Source organism: Erpetoichthys calabaricus, chromosome 7, assembly GCF_900747795.2.
Source record: "Erpetoichthys calabaricus chromosome 7, fErpCal1.3, whole genome shotgun sequence".
NCBI lineage: Eukaryota > Metazoa > Chordata > Cladistia > Polypteriformes > Polypteridae > Erpetoichthys > Erpetoichthys calabaricus.
The window spans coordinates 36749137-36769157 of NC_041400.2; the positions used below are offsets into that span (position 1 = coordinate 36749137).

A 20021-nucleotide genomic window follows, 5' to 3' on the forward strand; every position below is an offset into this window, starting at 1 on the left:
GTAATTAATAGCCCTGTTTTAGAAGTTGTAGTAGTTAAACAACAAACTTGTATCATTTAATTCACTTTGCCCTCTCTTCAGAGTCCCACGCTCCTTAGTTTTGTGACATAAAGAACAGAATTATATAGGCCATCTAGTAATTGCAGCAGGCATACTCCCTAAGGCTCATCAAAATGACCGCATTTCCTTTTAGTTACCGAGGTGTTCCACTATGGGGCAGTCATGTAAAGCTGGTGTGCTTTTCTTTCATTGCTCGTTAAAAAGAAAACTCTTAGGAGTCCTTCAGATGGAATTAATAAATAGTTAGCCTCCGCAACAAGAGGCAGAAGAGGAGGAGGAGGAGGAGAGGTCATCAGTAGGGGAAAGAAAAACAGCTGAGTGAGTTCAAAAGCCATGTGTGAATTTTTATTTAAAGCTGCTTTATTGGTTTTTTTGGGGGGTGCGGAGGAGGGTTAGGGGGAGATAGCAAGAGGAAAATAATATTGCCTGGCCTGCCTTGAATCAAATGAAAAGAGAAAAAAACTTGTTTTGGAAGATCTGAAGTCACAAGTCACTTAAGTTTACTTAGTCTGCAGATTTTTTTTCTGGGTTTTATGTTTCTGATGTTTAAGGGGAAAGGGAATTAGAAACAAACACAACTAATTTTGTATAAAAATGTGATGGGACCTGGATGTAACTGTACCTACACTTACATACAACATTTGGATTCAAAAGTAATAATACAGTAGTTTTACTTAACAGTTTATGGATTTTAGTGTTATATTTTTCTACGGGATCTTTAAGAGCTATGACCTCAACTACAATGGGTATGACACTACTTTCCTATCCTGAAGTAAAATTCAGCAGACTAGTAACACATTGGGAAAACTTAAATAAAGACATTGTTGTAGCCCACTGGCAGTAAGGCACAGTTTGATTTGATGTATGAGAGAACCCATCAAACAAGTGAAATAAAGCTGAAATAAAACAGCATCAATTACAAACAAAGTTAAAGGTATGCTACAGTAATCAGCCATGTACTCCATTGGGCTGCCAAAAGGGGATGCCAACTCCTCTGAAAGACCACTGGTCAATCACAGTCCCCAACTAGGGCTACAGTTAATTTAGTATACGTAACAGTGTTGTAGCAGATGTGAACATCCAAAGGGGATTGGCTGGACTGCAGAAGAGACAAAGCCCACCTGCTTTTATACTTCCAGTCGAAATCCCTTGCTGGCAAAAGAGGATGTTGGCAAAAAGGGATGAAATGGTGTTAACCAGTCTAGGAGATAACAAGAAACTGTAATGAGATTCAATATCTAAAATTCAGAAAAGTCACTGCCAAAAAACGAACAGCTAAACCATAAGTGAAGTCAAAACAAGGCTTGCCTGAAGTCATTAACTAGAAAACATGTTTTCACCAAAACTGAGATGCTAGAACTGTAAATAAGGCCGAGAAGTGTAATGAGCCATAAACCAGAAGATATAAAATACTAAGAATGCGAAAGCTGAAGTTGTTTGAGGAATGAATAAATAATCTTGGACTCAGCACAGAATGCAACTGTTGGTTATATAGCTAAACATCTGTGACATGACGCATAGTCCCTTCTGGGGTAGAACCCCTAGTAATATTGCAGCCCATCCTTGCAACACATCTACAGTATGCCAAAGTTACAAAATGATGAGGTGACACACTTAAAATGAAACAATAAGAAAATTTCTACTACAACATTACATCTTACATTGCATTACATTACAAATTCATCAATACTGTGAATTTCTGCTTGGGATTAATAAAGTATCTATCTATCTATCTATCTATCTATCTATCTATCTATCTATCTATCTATCTATCTATCTATCTATCTATCTATCTATCTATCTATCTATCTATCTATTACATTGGGCCTGAGTTGCCTCGAAAGCTTGCATATTGTAATCTTTTTAGTTAGCCAATAAAAGGTGTCATTTTGCTTGACTTCTCACAACATTCATAATGGCTAACACGGTACAACACCTTAGTACTATTACAACATTACTAAAACAAAGCATTTACATATTAATGTTCCCTGAGGTTCACTCTTTTCTGAAGTCCTACAATAGAGCAACGAGGAACAAGTATTTAAAGCAAGGAAAGAAATTTTAACAGGATGTAATAAAGAACAGTGTTCAGTCAATCACAGCTCCCGTAATTCCAGAAACAACCAGTTCATAACATTTGATTATCTGATTATTTATCTTCATTTTAAATAGACTCAATGTACACGGCCTAGAGGCAGTCATTAGTTCTCCTATTTAAATTCAGGTTCAAGAGTTCAGTGAAATTCTCTTTTGCAACCCACTATACAGTACATCTAACCTACTCGTAACCTACTATACATTGAACACATCCAACAAACGTTTTGCAGGTTTACTTTTCAGAATATATCCAGAATCTGCTGGTATGTTTCACCTACCAAGAAATCTAAATCATAAGGTCAAATTACCTCCTGTTGGCCATTTAGTACAATACATATCTACTCCTATTAAAAGGCTCAGCAAATAAGATTGTGCCTGTGCATTCTTTACTTGTCAGCACACTGCAATAGTTCTAATGGTCCCCTTCTTGGGCATTTAGCTACTGACCCACTGAGAGGTACAAGATCCAGACTACCATAACCTTAACACTTTATTACCTGCATGCATGTCACTGTATCTCTGCAAACACCTGAGTCTGCTGTTCCTTTAGATAGACAGAAGTTTATTTCTCTCATTGGGAAATGTGGCTTTTTACAGAAGCTCTTTACATAAATAGATCCATCCATCCATCCATCCATTTTCCAACCCACTGAATCCGAACACAGGGTCACGGGGGTCTGCTGGAGCCAATCCCAGCCAACACAGGGCACAAGGCAGGAACCAATCCCGGGCAGGGTGCCAACCCACCGCAGGACACACACAAACACACCCACACACCAAGCACACACTAGGGCCAATTTAGAATCGCCAATCCACCTAACCGGCATGTCTTTGGACTGTGGGAGGAAACCAGAGAGCCCGGAGGAAACCCACGCAGACACGGGGAGAACATGCAAACTCCACACAGGGAGGACCCGGGAAGCGAACCCGTGCGCCACCGTGCCGCCACATAAATAGATGTATAAATAAACATGTACACACACACACACTATGGTCTGAACACAAATCAGAATTTCTATAAAGGAAGAATATTGAAAAGAAAAAAAATCTCTGACTTAGTTGGAGAGTGCATCCCTCAACTGAGCCTGCTCTTTTAATTAGCTTGTTTATTCAGAGGGCCACTCTTGAATTGATGTTATCTGCCAAGCATACCACAGCACAGAAAATCACACTGGCCACCTGAATTGTAGAAGAAGTGAGGGATGTCACTGTCACCCACATTAAAAGAGCACAGTCTCCAAAGAAAAAAGAGCCTGTTCTGTCCTTTCTTATATAATTCCTCTGTGTTGAGACCAGTCCAACCTGTCTATTGTTGTGGACCCCAAATGTACTTGTAGGAGTGGACCACATCCACTCCCAGAATAGTGACTGAGCATAGAGGCTCTTTAGTGCAATGAAAGTCAATAACCAGTTCCTTGGATTTGCTGACGTTAAGTTGTAGACTATTCTTTCTGCACCAAGAAACAAAGTTCTCCATCTGACTTCTATACTCTGTCTCATCCACCCTTATCAATACGACCCATAAATGCTGAATTATCTTAAACTTTCTGCAAGTGACATGACCTGGTGTTAGTTTATTTATAGTCAGAAGTGTACAGAGTGAAGAGAAAAGGAGACAGGACTGTTCTATGTGGTGCTCCAGTGTTGCTTACATCTGTATCAGATACACAGTCACTAAGTCTTACAAATTGTGGTCTGCCCAACAGATAGTCTATTATCCTGGACACCATAGACTCATCCACCTGCATATCTCTGAGTTTACCCCTTAACAGGGAAGGCTGGATGGTACTGAAGGCACTGGAGAAATCAAACAACATAATCTTCACAGTGCTACCCGCTTTGTCCAGGTGAGAATTAGTCATGTGGAGCAGATAGATAAATACATCCTCCACTACAATCTGTGTTTTAAATTCAGTCTTTCCCTCCCTGTGCTCTTTTAAATATCAGATCTGCTAGAGAATGCTCATTAGGTGTCTTGGAGCCACATTATAGAGCTATCATTGTAAGTATCACTTCTAACTGACCAGATCCTTTCACTGATATGGCAACTTTATCTCCTGTAATTATGGGTATGTCCTATTTTTGGAATTTGGAATTTCCAAGTTCCAAGTAGGAATTTACAACTGAAACGACCCCACAAGTTGGATTTCTTACTTGGAAAGTTGAGAGAGTCGCAGCAACCTCAACCTCAAAATCCTTCAACTATAAGTGAATGCTGTATTATTATAATGTATTTAACACTTCTGTCTATTGTGTCTCATTAAATCGGTCATACATACGGATGCATACTATCTGTACTTACTTATTATCTGTGTACATATTGCTGTGGTGTTTGGATGTGCACCACGTAATGCATTGTAATCAATTGAAAGAGCAAGCAAAACAAAGGTTTTCCAGGATGTTTTATGGAAAAGGTCAACTTGAGTTTGATGTCATTCCCAACTTCAATTTCCAAGGTAAATGGAATGCAGCATTAGCCTTGCAAGATAGCCATCCATCCATCCATCCATCCATCCACTTATGTGTCATTGAATGAAGCAGTTTATGCCAAAACAGTGTCAAGGACCTGCAGTCTACTGTATGTCAGCCAGAATAAGACACAGTTTAGGTAAGGTGTTAAATTCATCCATGGGTGCACTTCCTCACATGCAGACGTGGGTCAAATTAGACTCAGCAGTTAAACCAACCATGCCTAGCTTAAAGATGTTGGAAGATACTGGAAAACCTGAAAAATAATCCACATTTATACAAGGAGCTATGAGACAACAGCATGAACAACTGTGCCACAGAAGACATTTTATCATTCCAGTCACATACTCCATAAATGAGGCATACATAAACTTAGAAGGAGAGCAATGAAGTAGTTATGCTACCCTAAAATGATATCCATTAAATAAACTTAAATGGTGTGATATAAGAGACGTAAACATAAACAGTCGCCTGCCCGTCCCGCCGCCACCTCCATCACCCAAATATGATTGCATTCAATGACGTGCACATTATCTCTCTCATCCAAATCCTTCAGGCTTCTTTTTTGCACAACATTTCCCTGAAATCAAGATCTAGCTGTTGCATGCCAGTAAATAAGAGTCTCAGAATCATTAAGAATAAGATGATGAAATTATTATTAACAATGAAAACATTTACTGCATCGCTGGATTTTACAAGTAAGACTTAGACATTTTTCAGAGATATTGAATTTAGTAAGAGACTGTCCTGTAAAAGTACATGAAAATTAACAAAGCAATGCATTTTTATGTGAGAAATGCATCATTTAATATAATTGTAGTTTGAGCTAATTACTAGTGATAGTTGTAACTTTACAATTTAACAGTTCCATGGGGAGCTCATGTTATTCATCATTCTGGAATTATCTCTCTGCTGTGCTGGTCATGCTGAAATACAGTGGACAATCTTCTGTGATTATATGGTTGGACCTCAAGCTGATTTCCTGTTTTTATTTAACTCCTGGATGCCTTGTGTTTTTCTGTTTCTGATAATTATTTGGTTGTATTACACTAGAATCAGTGGTCCCCAAAGGATATTCTATTTGAAAATTAGAAGTAGCACAGGGCAATGGAACACCCACTTTAAAGCTGGTCATTTAAAAAAAATGAAAACTGAATGCAGCTTGTAATAGGTGAATAAATAAAAACATACTAAAGTAGTATTGATTTCATGTGTTAGAAATAGATACAGAAAAAAAAATATCTATATATGTGTGTGTGTGTGTGTGTGTGTGTATTGTGAAAGGAGGACAAGTGTTCAACAGAAAAATGTTGACAACCGCATATATTAATACTGAAATGTGAAGATAGCAAAATGAACAGACCAATGAGGGTGCGACAAATCACTGCCAAGGCTGAATTTAAGTAAGTGAAGATAGCGACTAGTGATCAGGTTAGTCTCTGATCTGTAATGAACGCCCACTTCCACCATTCATGGTCCTTTCACCTGGTGGTTTCTTAAGGGGTGCAACATGGTGGAGGACACAGAAGTGACCTCATTGTTCTTCCGGTCCTGAAGCTTTAGTATTGTGGATAGAGAGGAAGAATGCATTAAAGTTTAAAGCAGATTTATAAAGTAGACAAAGGTTAGTCCCTGTGTGCTATAATATGTAATTTACTTGTTTATTGTGTACGGAAAACTTGATGCCAAAAACCACAAAATCAAGTATTGTGATCTCATTGAATATTTAATTTATACTACAATAAGCCTTTGGAAATTCATTCTGACCTTTGTCGGAAAGTAGCAGGACCAGAGGGGATGGGCTGCAGAATTTTGTCATTATGACCCAAGGTTTGGCTGGTTTTCAACACTGAAAAGAAGAAAAGTTGCCATTTAAGTGTGAATTGTAATGAATAATAAAAGAGTTGTGGGTGTGTAAGATAACAGGAGTTAAGTCCCCGTGTTAGTGGTGGACAGGAAATGGATAAGGGCTTGTGGGTCCCTGCAGACTCAGAGGGAGGGCGGTGAGGGACATAAGCCTGGCTTGGGGCACCGCAGTGGTGATCGGCAGAGGTGGGTGGGGTGCAAGGCATGAAAAGTTGACTGAATTTGTCAGTGGGCATCTCTGCAGGCTGAGGAGAACCGAAGGAGTGAGCAGCAGGGACATGGTTTTAGAATGATTCACCAAGGCTCAGAATGGATTTTAAAGAAAGGTCCTGATGATGATTTTAACCTCATTTTATTTGTATATTTATTGACATTTTAACCTCCATGTGATCACTTATTTTTTATCCTACAATATTTATTGAACTGTTTATTAAACTGCACTGCACAATATGCACTTTTGGGACTGAACTCCTGTTTGATACTTTTTTAATTAAAGTACAAAGCACATTTGCACCTACCTTTTGCCTGTTTGTGACCATCATTGTATATACAATCAAAATTACACCCTTGAACGTTTAATATGTAAATTGTAAAATTGTATGTAAAAAAACCAGGTGGTGGTTTTTATGAACTATGAAATGATTACAAGTGAAACTAATTTTTTTTGCATAATCCCTATTGCCTTCATTGTAGTTTTTCACTCAGTGGTGACTGGTGTGGTAGCAACATCCTGTGTAATGCTGGACAGACTATGTTTCCTTAGTTTTTGGTCATTTGAGAAATATAATTCCTCCAGCATATCCTAGGTATACAGGATACTGTATGCTGATCACCTCGATATGCTCCATTCAGTATGGAGCAGTAGTTGTTCTATATCAAGATCATCCTGAATTGTTGATTCCTGTAACACTCCATTGTAACCGTATTTTAGCCTCTTGCACCACAATCTTATTTGTTCGTTCATCACCAATATTTCATGACCATAGAGATGTAGAATGAATATAAACTTTGTATGGGGTCTTAAGTCTTTGTTTGTCATCACCATTTAGTATATTGTCATAGTAATGTTACTGCTCTACCAGTTCCTTAGTCAGTCTCATCACATGATATCCTGTACCCGCACCTTGCAGAATATAATGTATTGCCTTGCATTTTGTGCCGCTGTAATCTCTCCTTACCCTCAGAAGACATGTCTGTTTTTTTTCTAAAAGAGATCTCTGACCACAAATTTGGAAGTGCTGTTTTTCATCCTGACTACTTTCTACTGTTCTCCAGTAGGCTGAGATGTGCATTTCCTCAGTAATTAGATCACAGCATCTGGTCAAAGTCTCTGAAAAATAGTACCACCTACTCTACCTTCTAATCTACTGTAGTTGTACTTTCATTGCCCTACACCAATTGTTGAGGTAGTATGTTGACCAATACACCACCAATAGTATCCAGAATCTTGAGCATTTTTAGCCATATTTCACTCACCTCTGGCCTTGCCACACAGCATCTTATTCCTCACACTGGAGTTCAGGAATTCCTCAACATCGTCTGTTTATTTCCTAACTGTACCCCAAGTCTAGGTCAGCATTCCTCAGAAGTTGCTGAGGACATTTAGGATTTTCTCTGAGCTGAATATATTTTGATTATTCTGAATATTTTTCAGGCGGTACAGTGGCGCAGTGGGTAGCGCTGCTGCCTCGCAGTTGGGAGATCTGGGGACCTGGGTTCGCTTCCCGGGTCCTCCCTGCGTGGAGTTTGCATGTTCTCCCCGTGTCTGCGTGGGTTTCCTCCGGTCCAAAGACATGCAGGTTAGGTGGATTGGCGATTCTAATTTGGCCCTAGTGTGTGCTTGGTGTGTGGGTGTGTTTGTGTGTGTCCTGCGGTGGGTTGGCACCCTGCCCGGGATTGGGTTCCTGCCTTGTGCCCTGTGTTGGCTGGGATTGGCTCCAGCAGACCCCCATGACCCTGTGTTTGGATTCAGCAGGTTGGAAAATGAATGAATGAATGAATGCATGAATATTTTTCAAGCTTGGTTTTTGGACATCTATATTTCTTGTTTACATTCTCAATTGTCACTTTTTTGGGGTGGTCATTGGGTGTATTACCACTTACATCTATGGACAGTTTCCCATGGTTGTGGTACCATTGCACATGTATCAGTTATAATACAATACAATACAATACAGTTTATTTTTGTATAGCCCAAAATCACACAGGAAGTGCCGCAATGGGCTTTAACAGGCCCTGCCTCTTGACAGCCCCCCAGCCTTGACTCTCTAAGAAGACAAGGAAAAACTCCCAAAAAAACCTAGTAGGGAAAAATGGAAGAAACCTTGGGAAAGGCAGTTCAGAGAGAGACCCCTTTCCAGGTAGATTGGGCGTGCAGTGGGGTGTCAAAAGAAGGGGGTCAATACAATACAGTACAGTACACAGAACAATTTCTCAATATAGTAAGAAATAAAAAAAAATATATATAAATTTTAGAAGTACAGAGCAGAATTTAACAGTAGATGATATATCCCATAATAAGATTTGTATTTGTATAGAGTCCTGGAGACCTCATCCTTCAAGCTGCCTCCCCCATTTGGCCATTCCACAGCTGAAACAGTGCTGGGCCAGCCAATCCGATGAAAGGACCCCTCTCTCCCACGATTCCTGCGATCCTCCATCTGGGATGACTTTTCCTAAGGCAGGCAAAACAACTTGGCAGGTGGGCCGTGGCACCAAGTGCCACATTTGAGTACCGAGAAGAAAAACAGAATAAGTGAGGGTTAGTATACAATTATAACTGTCATGTTACTTATGTTTAAGTGCTAATGACTAACAACAGAGATGCAGTCTGTACAGTTAATCAGCAGCTCTAGTCAGGATATGCTAAACTGAAGTAGTGAGTCTTCAGCCGGGATTTAAAAGCTGAGACCGAAGGGGCATCTCTTATAGTAGCAGGCAGACCATTCCACAGTTTAGGGGCCCTGTAACTAAAAGCTCGACCCCCCCACTGTTATTTTATTAATCCTTGGAATCATAAGCAGACCGGCATCTTGAGATCTTAATGTGCGCTCTGGTTTGTAAGTCATGATAAGTTCAGACAAGTAAGCCGGACCTCGACCATTTAATGATTTATATGTTAAAAGAAGGATTTTGAAATCTGCCCTGAACTTAACCGGAAGCCAGTGTAAGGATTTAAGAACTGGAGTTATGTGTTCGTATTTTCTTGTTCTTGTAATAATTCTCGCAGCCGCATTTTGGATTAACTGGAGGCTGTATAAAGAACAGTTTGAACATCCAGTGAACACCGCATTGCAGTAGTCAATCCTACTAGAGATAAATGCATGAATTAGTTTCTCAGAATCCTGTTTATTTAAAAAGCGCCTTAATTTCCTAACATTTTTAAGATGGAAGAAACATGTTTTGGACAACTTTGTAATATGCGCTTTAAATGACATGCTAGAGTCAAAGATAACTCCTAGAGTGCGGGCTGATTCAGTGTAATTGACTGTAAAATGTTTACATCATCTGATTTCCAAGCAAAGGGCAATGGTAACTTCTTGCCTGTAATTAAAAAAAATAAAATGCAAGTATCTTTCAAACTAAAATAATATAAACAAATAAGTTTACTTAGATGTTCTGGTGATAATTAATTGCTTATTTGAATACAGTTCTGATTTTTTCCAATATAATACATTTTTTTCTGATCAGCCAACTCTTGCCTGTTAATTTCTGTGGGTTATGTTGAAAGCTGTGTGACCTGTAAAATAAAATAAACCAACCAGTCATGTCCTCTTTTCTCATGGTGGGATGCTCTTGTTGGTTACAAGAACAGGCTTGGCAGCACCCTGCCTTCCATTGCTGACTCATGGAAGGCTTTGCCAGAATGTCTTTCAGGCCAACTGAAATTTGTTCTCTGATGTTTCACCCCATCTGTCGCCTTCTTGGCCCAAACAGTTCCACTAAGTTAAATTAGATGAACACTTTAAGCAAAGCCTCTTTCTTGAACTTGGTAGCTTCCCTTAAAGTTTGTGTACTTCAGTGTTTCTGACTGAACAGAATTCATGCAAACTTAAAGTCCCTAACCCCTCTTGGAAAAAAAAAAAACTTTCAGAGGTGAGAGTTGTAAATGAGCCCAAAGCACTCACACTACATTTTTAGTTTGCTTGTGCCTACTGTATCTAACCTATACCTATTCCAGGTTGAGTCTTCTTTGGCCCTAGCTAGTGGCCATGTGCTACCATCTATTGGCCAGGAGATCCTGCATGCTTTTTCCATCCTCTGCTGGTCTTTTGTCTATTTCTCTCTTCATAAAGGGCCAGATATCCCAATCATTTGCTCAGTTGCCTTATCCCACATATCCTGGGAGAACAAGGCATGCGAAATTCTCAGGTCAAAATTCTTTCTCCTTCTCATACTCTCTTATGCTAGTATCCAGTGCTCCTCTGTGTTCTGGTGCTAATATCTGCAGTACCTTATCTGCTGTCTTTGTGGCTGTCTTGCTCTGTAGGAATTTCTCCTTCTCTGTGCCTGCCTAATAGAGCCCTTACTCCTGCAGTCTCTCATCAGCTAGGCACCCCCCTCATAATTGCAAACTGTCAAATATAAATAAATGGACTTTCTTCTCAGACTCTATAATGCTCTTTTGAAAATTCATGGGGAGTGTTCAGAAAGACATAGCAGCACTAAAAGCTGTGCAGAGAAGTGCAACCAAATGACCTTGGAATAAATGGCATGTTCTACTATGAAAGAATTACAACAGAAAATGGCTGAGAGTCCTACATCCGGTATACCACATTTAATTATTGGCAACTGCTGGTGCATTAAGGAGACAACAATATCAGCCAAAAGCATAGCCATATTGTTGAGTTTACAAACTGCTATGGTGCCCTATCTGTGGCAGATTGGCACCACATCTACGTCTGGTTTCTACTGTTCCTTGCACCCAGTTCTATTTGGACATACTCTGCCCTTGTGGCAGTCAGTTTGATTAAATGGGGTGAAGAATGGATGCATATAGATACAGTAAATGCCTGAATGGTTTTCATTCTTTTCAGTGATTGCTCCAGATATAAATCAGCTAGGGATGTCCCATCTGTTTATGATCTTATTAAGTAAAACATCTTAAGTGGAGAAACTCAGAAAGGTCACAACCAGGCTACGATGGTAGATGAAGGACATAAAATAAGATTAAAAAGAAGAAACAAAATTACAAGAGGACAGAGAGAAGAAGTCATAGAATCCTGGAAGGGGTCTGACATGTGGATAAGTCACTCCACCAGGTTAGCTACAGATGACTTTCTGTGTAGTCACTCTGGGCTTTCTTTTCTTTTTGTGTATTAGTACTCCGATTACCTACTTTGATTATCACAATCTTGTGTTTTTTTGTAATATGAGCACAAATTTTGTATTTTTGGCTGATTTGCACATTCTTTTCCAGGCAAGAGTGGCTATAAAAAAATTAGGTGGTGCATATTTTTATTTTTCTAATATTTCATAAGAATTGTTTGTCCCAGTCGTAGATAGTCCAGGGGATTAGGTCAAGTGCATAGATAAAGAACTTTTGGTTAAGTCATGAAAATGCATAGCACATGTTATATCTAATGTTGAAATCTATATTTTGCACTTGCATTTTTTGTTTAATCACATTTTGCACATAAATCCATCCTCTTTAAATCTGTACAGTCATCACAGAGACATTTCTATTTTCATGCTGGCATGGCAGCTTACCCACCAGCTGCTGGCAAGTCGCTTAGTGACCTCTTTCACATAAGGCCATGGAATTCTTGGCTATGTGGTGGTACGAATGCTAATGTGGCCAGACTAGAACTAGAGAGGTGTCACAGGCTAGATACATGTGCAGGCTCTCAGTCAGACTTTGGTCTATGTAGCTCCTTTCAAAATGGAAAAATCTTTATTCTTGGTGACATTTCAAAAAGTCTCCTACAGGTCGTTTACAGACAGCCAATATTCATATAAGAAAAAAAGGGGAAAAAGACAGGACTTGTTATGAGAGAAAATCTGCAGGAATACAAGTTTTGAACTAAATACAATGTTTATAAAAAGTATGTACCACATGAAAGTTTTCGCATTCTATTTTTATGCAACATTGAATCACAGTGGATTTAATTTGGCTTTTTTAACAATGATCAACAGAAAAATACTTTTTCAAAGTGAGAACAGATCTCTGCAAAGTGGTCTAAATTAATTACAAATATAAAACAAATTTGTATTAATATGACACACCTAAATTCTCACTGGTGCACCCAATTTGTTTTAAAAGTCATATGAAGTTCAATTGAGATCACCTGTCTGTAGTAAAGAGGTTTCAATTGAATAAATGCATCTTATCTAGAAGGTCCAACTTGTGGAATCAAATAAATCTTATGCGTGCTGCAGAGAACTGTCCGCACACCCTGATGCTGTCATTACGAGTCTTCACGGTCAGGATAGTGGGTTTTTGATAATCTGCTGTGTTTGGCCAAGTCAATGGATATCAGTTGGTGTCCAGTTAAATTAATCATTTAGAAATGTAATGAGTATGACACAGCTTTAAATTTTACAAGAAGAAAACTTGTGATACTGGCCACCAGGAAACATATGAGAACTCTAAAGAAGTTACAGACCACAGTGGCTCAGACTGGAGAGACTGTGCAGGCAACAACTGTAGCTTGGATGCTTCACCTTTTCCAGCTTTATGAGAGCAGCAAAGAGACAAAATCTGCAAGACATCTTGGCTAGAAGACACGCAGGAGACTCTGAAGTCAACTGGAAGAAGGTTCTGCAGTTAGAAGAAACCAAAATTGAGCTTTTTGGTCATTGGCCTATGAACCATGTTTGGCACATTATCAAAAGTACACAGTCTATCTATCTATGACAGCATGTCGTTGGGATGCTTCTCTGCAGCAGACCATGAACGGTTCATTAGGGTAAAATGAATGCAGCAAAATACAAGGAAATCCTGATGCAGTCTGCAAAAAACCTGCATCTTGGGAGAAGATTTGTTTTCCAGCAAGACAACAACACCACACATAAAGTCAAGGTACACAGGAATGGTTTCAAAACAACAACGATAATGTCTTAGAGAGTCCAGAGCTCAGTCCAGTTAAGAATTTGTCCTGTGCACACAGACTCAAGTTTGTCATGCATGTCAAAATTGCGCCTCCTAAATACCAATTTGAATTGGAGGGTATGGGGTACTAGTGTGAATACTTATGCGATCAATTATTTTGTGTTTTATGTTCATAGTTCATTTAGGCCACTTTGCAGAGATCTCAATTCAATTTGGAATTAAATACTTTTTTTTTGTTGATTAGTGTTAAAAAAGTCAGATTAAACCCACTATGACTTAATGTTGAATAAACAATAAAATATGAGAAGATTGTGTTGGTTTGTATTACCTTGCTGTGACAGGGCCATCTGCTCATCCAGAGCTGTAGGGGTCTCAGCATTAAGGCAAATTACGATCCTTGGGTACCAGTCCATCGCAGGGCACACACTCACCCCCATATCCACATGTGGTCAATTTTGGGTCACTGCTTAACTTAAAATGCATGTCTTAGAGATGTAGGGGGGGGGGCTAAAGTACCCACAAACATTGGGAGAACTGGCAAAGTCAACATAGTCAGTGACTAGATGGGCATTCTAGCCCAGAACTCTGAACCTGTGAGGCAGCAATGCTAACCACTGAACTACTATGCATCCTTTGCTGTAAAGAGTGTGATTTGAAATATAGACTGGATGAAGAGCATTTGCAAAATAACCTGAAAATCAAAACCTTTTGTTTTAATTGGAAAATTGCCAAGGAAAAGTGCTCTGCCTCCAGAAAAGTCGGTTTCAGTTTAATTGGCAAGATCTAATTGTCTATTTTTTCCCCTTATCCCTATAAGAATCCTGGCACTGAACAGAAAACTGAACTCATGTGCATCAGGGATTTTACAGAATCTCTCCGGGAGAGCCCTGCTTACTTGAATACAGTATGGGTTTCACATAGAGGAACAAATGTTGTGTTTGTGTGCTTGCCTGCTGCTTTTGTACAAATAGTACAGATTATTGAAACAACCAAGCTGAGGAAATGGAAGATGGCCCTGGCCTGCACAGAGTGACCACCTGTTCTTTTTTTTTACTCTAGCCAGCTCTAAGACGTAAGAGGGGAAATCCTTCTGTTGGTCAACAGTGAGCTACTTGCTGCAGCATATCTCCATCTTCCAGGGAAGCGACCTCCTCTGTTGCTTACACTTCATTGCCAGGTTTAAAATAAACAGAGTTCAACATGTTGGTCTTTCGTCAAACAGAGAAAATGTCTTCAGCCTGCTTTGTGAAAATGACCTTCTACCGTAATAAAAGAGAGCACTGTGAGGTGTAGCAGATGTCCACAAACCCAAAGGTAAGGAGAAAGGAAATTAATTTATTCTCATCACATCACCACCGAATCAAGAGTATGAAAACGCATCTCCATCTGTAAGTTGGAATGTTACTCTGTGAGCCACTAGAAACTTTCAGACAGCAACAGCGAACTCAGATTGTAACACGCAGTATGACAGCTGCCAATTATGACAGCCATAGGGGTAGATTTTTAACTTTCTTTCACTGGTGGGTGTTGATAGAAAATTGAGGCTGAGTTAAGAGTTAGTGCAATCAACATCTCAAAATGAGATTTAGATAGACACACTCTGATGTAAGTGCAATACCATGACTTGTGTATAATTGGACTTGTATTCCCTGGCCACACTTTAATGAACATTTGGAGTTCATTTGACAGAAAAATGGATCAATCTGGTCGGCTGACTCAGAATTCTGAGCTACGTGTGGCACATGTGTGACAGATGTAGAAGTGATTCCTCTAGGAGCTGAGTGTCATTGCCAAATTAAGTGTACAATAAGAGAGCACAATGAGGCATTCTGCAGTGGATGTTCGTGACCTACCAATAGCAGGTCTCTTGCTTTGAATTTCAGTGCCAACATAACATATTGGACCAGGTGGACATGAGGAACATCGGGGAGATATAAAGATTGTCATTTCCACACCCTAAAAAACTTGATGCAATGAAACACAGTTAAGCAACAGAAAAATGTGTGTTTTGATAAAGAAACAAGAGCATTCAGGCAATTGGGGAGCAGCATTTTCTCCATTCCTAGTACATGGCTCAGATGTTGAGCAAGCAGGAACACCTAAAGTAAAATTCTGAACTTGTGCAAAACCTTGTAATAGTGAACACTTCTACCTGAACACAGGGGCCAGACAACTCCATACTTCACAGTGCCTTTCCCTCATGTTTCTAGCATAGATGTCAGAGATGACAAAACAACCTGCTTCTTAAAAGATATACAGTCATTTAAAGGGACTTGGGAGGTTGGATGTTGTTGTTGCTTACAGGTTGTGAGTTGGTAAGAGCCTCTGGCCTAATAGGGTTTATGAATGACATGGGCACATAGGGACATCAGGGGCCTCTAGACAGAGCCCAAGTGTGGTTTCCCTGTTAAACTTAGAGGACCAACTTAGATGCACAAGTGACTTTATGTTGTAATCTCTAGTCATTCTGGACTAGTTCCTTGGATTTAAGGGTGTTTTTTTCTTTGTCCGATTTTTGAAAATAACATTTATTTATTGTTTGTGTTCTCTTGAGATGCTTTGGTGATGATATTATTGTGTCACATTGTTCTGTATATCAGTGGATGCTTTTCTGTTATTGTTATGCTGTGTACATCAAAGGAAGACATGTCTGATCTTATGTTTGAAGCATTGCCCTCATTTTATGTTGGAACTTTACCTAAAAATTACAGGAACGACTTCTCATGTGAAGAAATAATCATGTATAGTTTTATCTAAGATTTACAGATTTTCTATCCAGATTCTTTACTGTGATTTCTATTTTTGCCCAAGTATTAAAGTTTACTGAAGCGATAATCATAAAGTAAAACTACCAGTGATTCTTATATGAATACTTTCTTGCTGGCAACAGTCTGAAAGTGACCATTGTTTGGAATAATAGTTCACCTCTTATACCACATTAAGTATATAGTAAGAAAAGTCAGAGTAAAGAGATTAAATATATGGAAAGTGAGACAAGGGAGTGTTTGGTGCTTGAAGCATGGTATTGTAATGTCAGCAAGCACAAAGCAAGCCTGCTGGGCAGACAGTGAAGAGAAACTTGTATTAAGAAGGCCCAGGGAGGCTGCTTAATTATTGTTTGTTTCAATATGTTATGTTGCATGTGCGCGAGGGGGCCATGTTCCAGACTTCAAAATGGTAAGCAGTACTACATTGGTCATGAGGAGGTGCGGACCCTAAATGCTTCTTCTCTTTTCACCGCAATTCCAACTAGGTGTCCAAGGATGGCAGCTACCCTTACCCACTAGGCCTGGAGAGGACTCCACCCCTTCTTCCCAAAACTCCACAAAAACATTTATCCATCTTGTTCCCACCATATGTTGACCTTGACGGTCTCCTTTCTTTTAACCGTCACTGGTTTCATTATTTTTTTAATCAATATTCCCTTTTGACTGTTTTGAGCCTTATTAGCCTTAATGTTTGTTTGAAGAACCTACAAGTGTGTCCTAGAGTTCTAAATGTATATAATTTAATTTACAAATAAGGTTTGGGTTGTTTCCAGAAGAATATACTATGTGCCTTATCATCAGTGGCCCTTTTAAAATTTTAGGAGGAATTCTGATTACTACATACAGTATATGAATGCCTTTCATGAATAATAAGAGTATGTTACTGGTGATTTGTTTTATTTTGTCTTTTGCAAGGCAGGTGTTTAAATACAGAACATTAAAATTGCAACAGCTAGACAAGCAGAGGAAAAGCAAAAATCAGTCTCAAATAAATATCTATCTATCTATCTATCTATCTATCTATCTATCTATCTATCTATCTATCTATCTATCTATCTATCTATCTATCTATCTATCTATCTATCTATCTATCTATCTATCTATCTATCTATCTATCTTCTATCTATCTATCTATCTATCTATTATATAGTGTCTTTCATATCTATGAATTCAAAATTTGTTTTATTGAGCTTTTGTTTGCATCAGAGGATGACAGGTCCCTTGGTAATTAGGAGGTTAGAGGAGAGTAACTAAGGAAGATGTAATCTTTAATAGATTTCTTCACAAAGTGAACATAAAAATCTATAAATTGAAAGTTTTCAATCAGTGAATAAAACTCAGCATAGTCAAATAACTTACCTAATTTTCATTTAAAGACGACTGCTTACACTCTCCAGCAAGAACAGGCAAAATGAGCCCATTGTTAAACAGAAGCTGATGGCAAAGTCTTTCAGCCTCTGCTTCTTTAGCTAATTTTATAAGTGCTGGCAGCCATGATGTAGAATAGAATCATAATTTCTTCATAACAGTGTTGTTCTGTTGCAGGCTTCCAACACTATAATGATTTCAACTTGTCTCAGAATCAATACATGTGTTCAGAAATATTTAATATTAATCTAGACTAATACACATAATTTCTTGCTGTTGATAGAAGTATTAAAGTTTCTTTATTCATGTGGCTTGAAACACTGCTCCTAGTGTAATTTCAGATTACATTTATAGCCTTAAGCAATTTTCTGTTAAAGACATACAAATAATAAAATCAATAGGAGATAATTAAAGCAGCAAAAGCAAAGGTCAGAACAAGCAAGGGTTAGAATACCATAGAACCAAACAAAACCAAGAAACCAGTAACTGAAGGGGCAATACAAAAATGAAAGTCAAATGCCGGAAAGAGTTTGTAAGCAGAACACAAATCCTACTACTAGGACCTATTTGTTTGAAAGCTAACTATTACAATGAACAGCAAAGAGTTTTTAACTCACCTTGGGATAAGGCAGAATGTAAACTGTGCTCTGTTCACATTTTCGCTCCCTGAGATAACAATAGCGTTTTTATTGCAATCACTTGATCATCTAACTAAATAAGCTTTTTATTTTCAAAATTAGTCATAAAAATAATTCCAGATAAAGATTTCTCATGTGTCAAAATACCCCAAATACACACAAACACAAATATAAATCAGCTTAGATATGAAATTTTCACCCACACTGCCTCATGTCACTTCACTAAACCTACGTTGTTTTTACATAAACTTTCTACTGTGCTTTCCTAAAGAATTTGTCTCATTCTGGTTTAATTTTTATTAACAAGCTTAGTGATTTTTTTGTTGGTTTTTTTTGTATAAAACGCAATACTTGCAGATGACAGTGGCACATAAATTATCTATAATATAATAAGCTTAGTTTTGATTTTGATAATCCTTATTTTTTACGTAAAGAATCAATGAGATGTCATCACAGTCCCACATTCTTTGACACATCACCAACTGATGCACGTGTAACTGTCTCATTAGATACAAAGAGCTGACTCACACAATAACGCTATCAGCAAAGAGTGTAAATAATAATACATAAAAAAATGAATTCCTAAAAAAACAAGTGTAAAGAAAAATTTGAAAATGAAACAAAATTAATTGAATTCATTGAGGATCCCTCTACACAGTGAGAGTGTAAGTTTTGTTTGTAGCCTGCTGGCATATGCACTCTGAACCTAGAAGTATTATCTGCAAAGTGTGTGAATAAAGACATATTGCTGCCTAATCCTCATACTCATGGGTGTCTGCAAAAAACATCCTGGTGAATCAGGGTAGGGTGGGGTGCAAAATTTTTTGTGAACCACAAAATTAAGGGATATTGATAGAAACGGATAGTACTAATGAGGAAAAAGAGCACATCTCACCAGTCTTAGCATCGTTACTTTGGTTGCCCGTGTTCTTTACAATCGATTTAAATTGCTGTTGATTGTATATAAGACTCTGACCAGTCTTGCTCTTTATATTTTCAAATGCCTGTTCCCCTACATTTCAAATTGTAATCTTAGATCATAAAAGACTGGTTTACTTAGTATTCCGATGGCCAAACATGAACGAACTGGAGAGGCAGCCTGTTGCCTGTATGAGTAAAATATTGGAATGCTTTACCAATAGAGATACATGTGTCAAAAATTGTGGAGCTTTTTATAACTTCTGACAAACCACTTCTTTAATTTGGATTTTTAATAATTATTTTTGTACCATTTGTAACAGATTGTGATAGATAGATAGATAGATAGATAGATAGATAGATAGATAGATAGATAGATAGATAGATAGATAGATAGATAGATAGATAGATAGATAGATAGATAGATAGATAGATAGATAGATAGATAGATAGATAGATAGATAGATAGATACTTTATTAATCCCAAGGGGAAATTCACATACTCCAGGAGCAGCATAGTGATAAAGAATATATTAAATTAAAGAGTGATAACAATGCAGTTATACAGACAGACAATAACTTTGTATAATGTTAACGTTTACCCCCCCCCCCCCAGGTAGAACTGAAGAGTTGCATAGTTTGGGGGAGGAACGATCTTCTCAGTCTGTCAGTGGAGCAGGACAGTGACAGCAGTCTGTCGCTGAAACTGCTCCTCTGTCTGGAGATGACACTGTTTAATGGATGCAGTGGATTCTCCATGATTGACAGGAGCCTACTTAGTGCCCG

At 38.4% G+C, this 20021-nt stretch overlaps 1 long non-coding RNA gene across 1 annotated transcript in view; it reads left to right on the forward strand.

Annotated features, from left to right (window-relative positions):
* Positions 1–319: 319 nt before the first annotated feature.
* The window catches only part of LOC127528767 (uncharacterized), a 45780-nt gene continuing 26078 nt past the window's right edge, over positions 320–20021 (forward strand). The window contains exon 1 of the long non-coding RNA XR_007935381.1: positions 320–378. This is a non-coding gene — a long non-coding RNA (uncharacterized LOC127528767). The remainder of the gene's footprint in view (positions 379–20021) is intronic.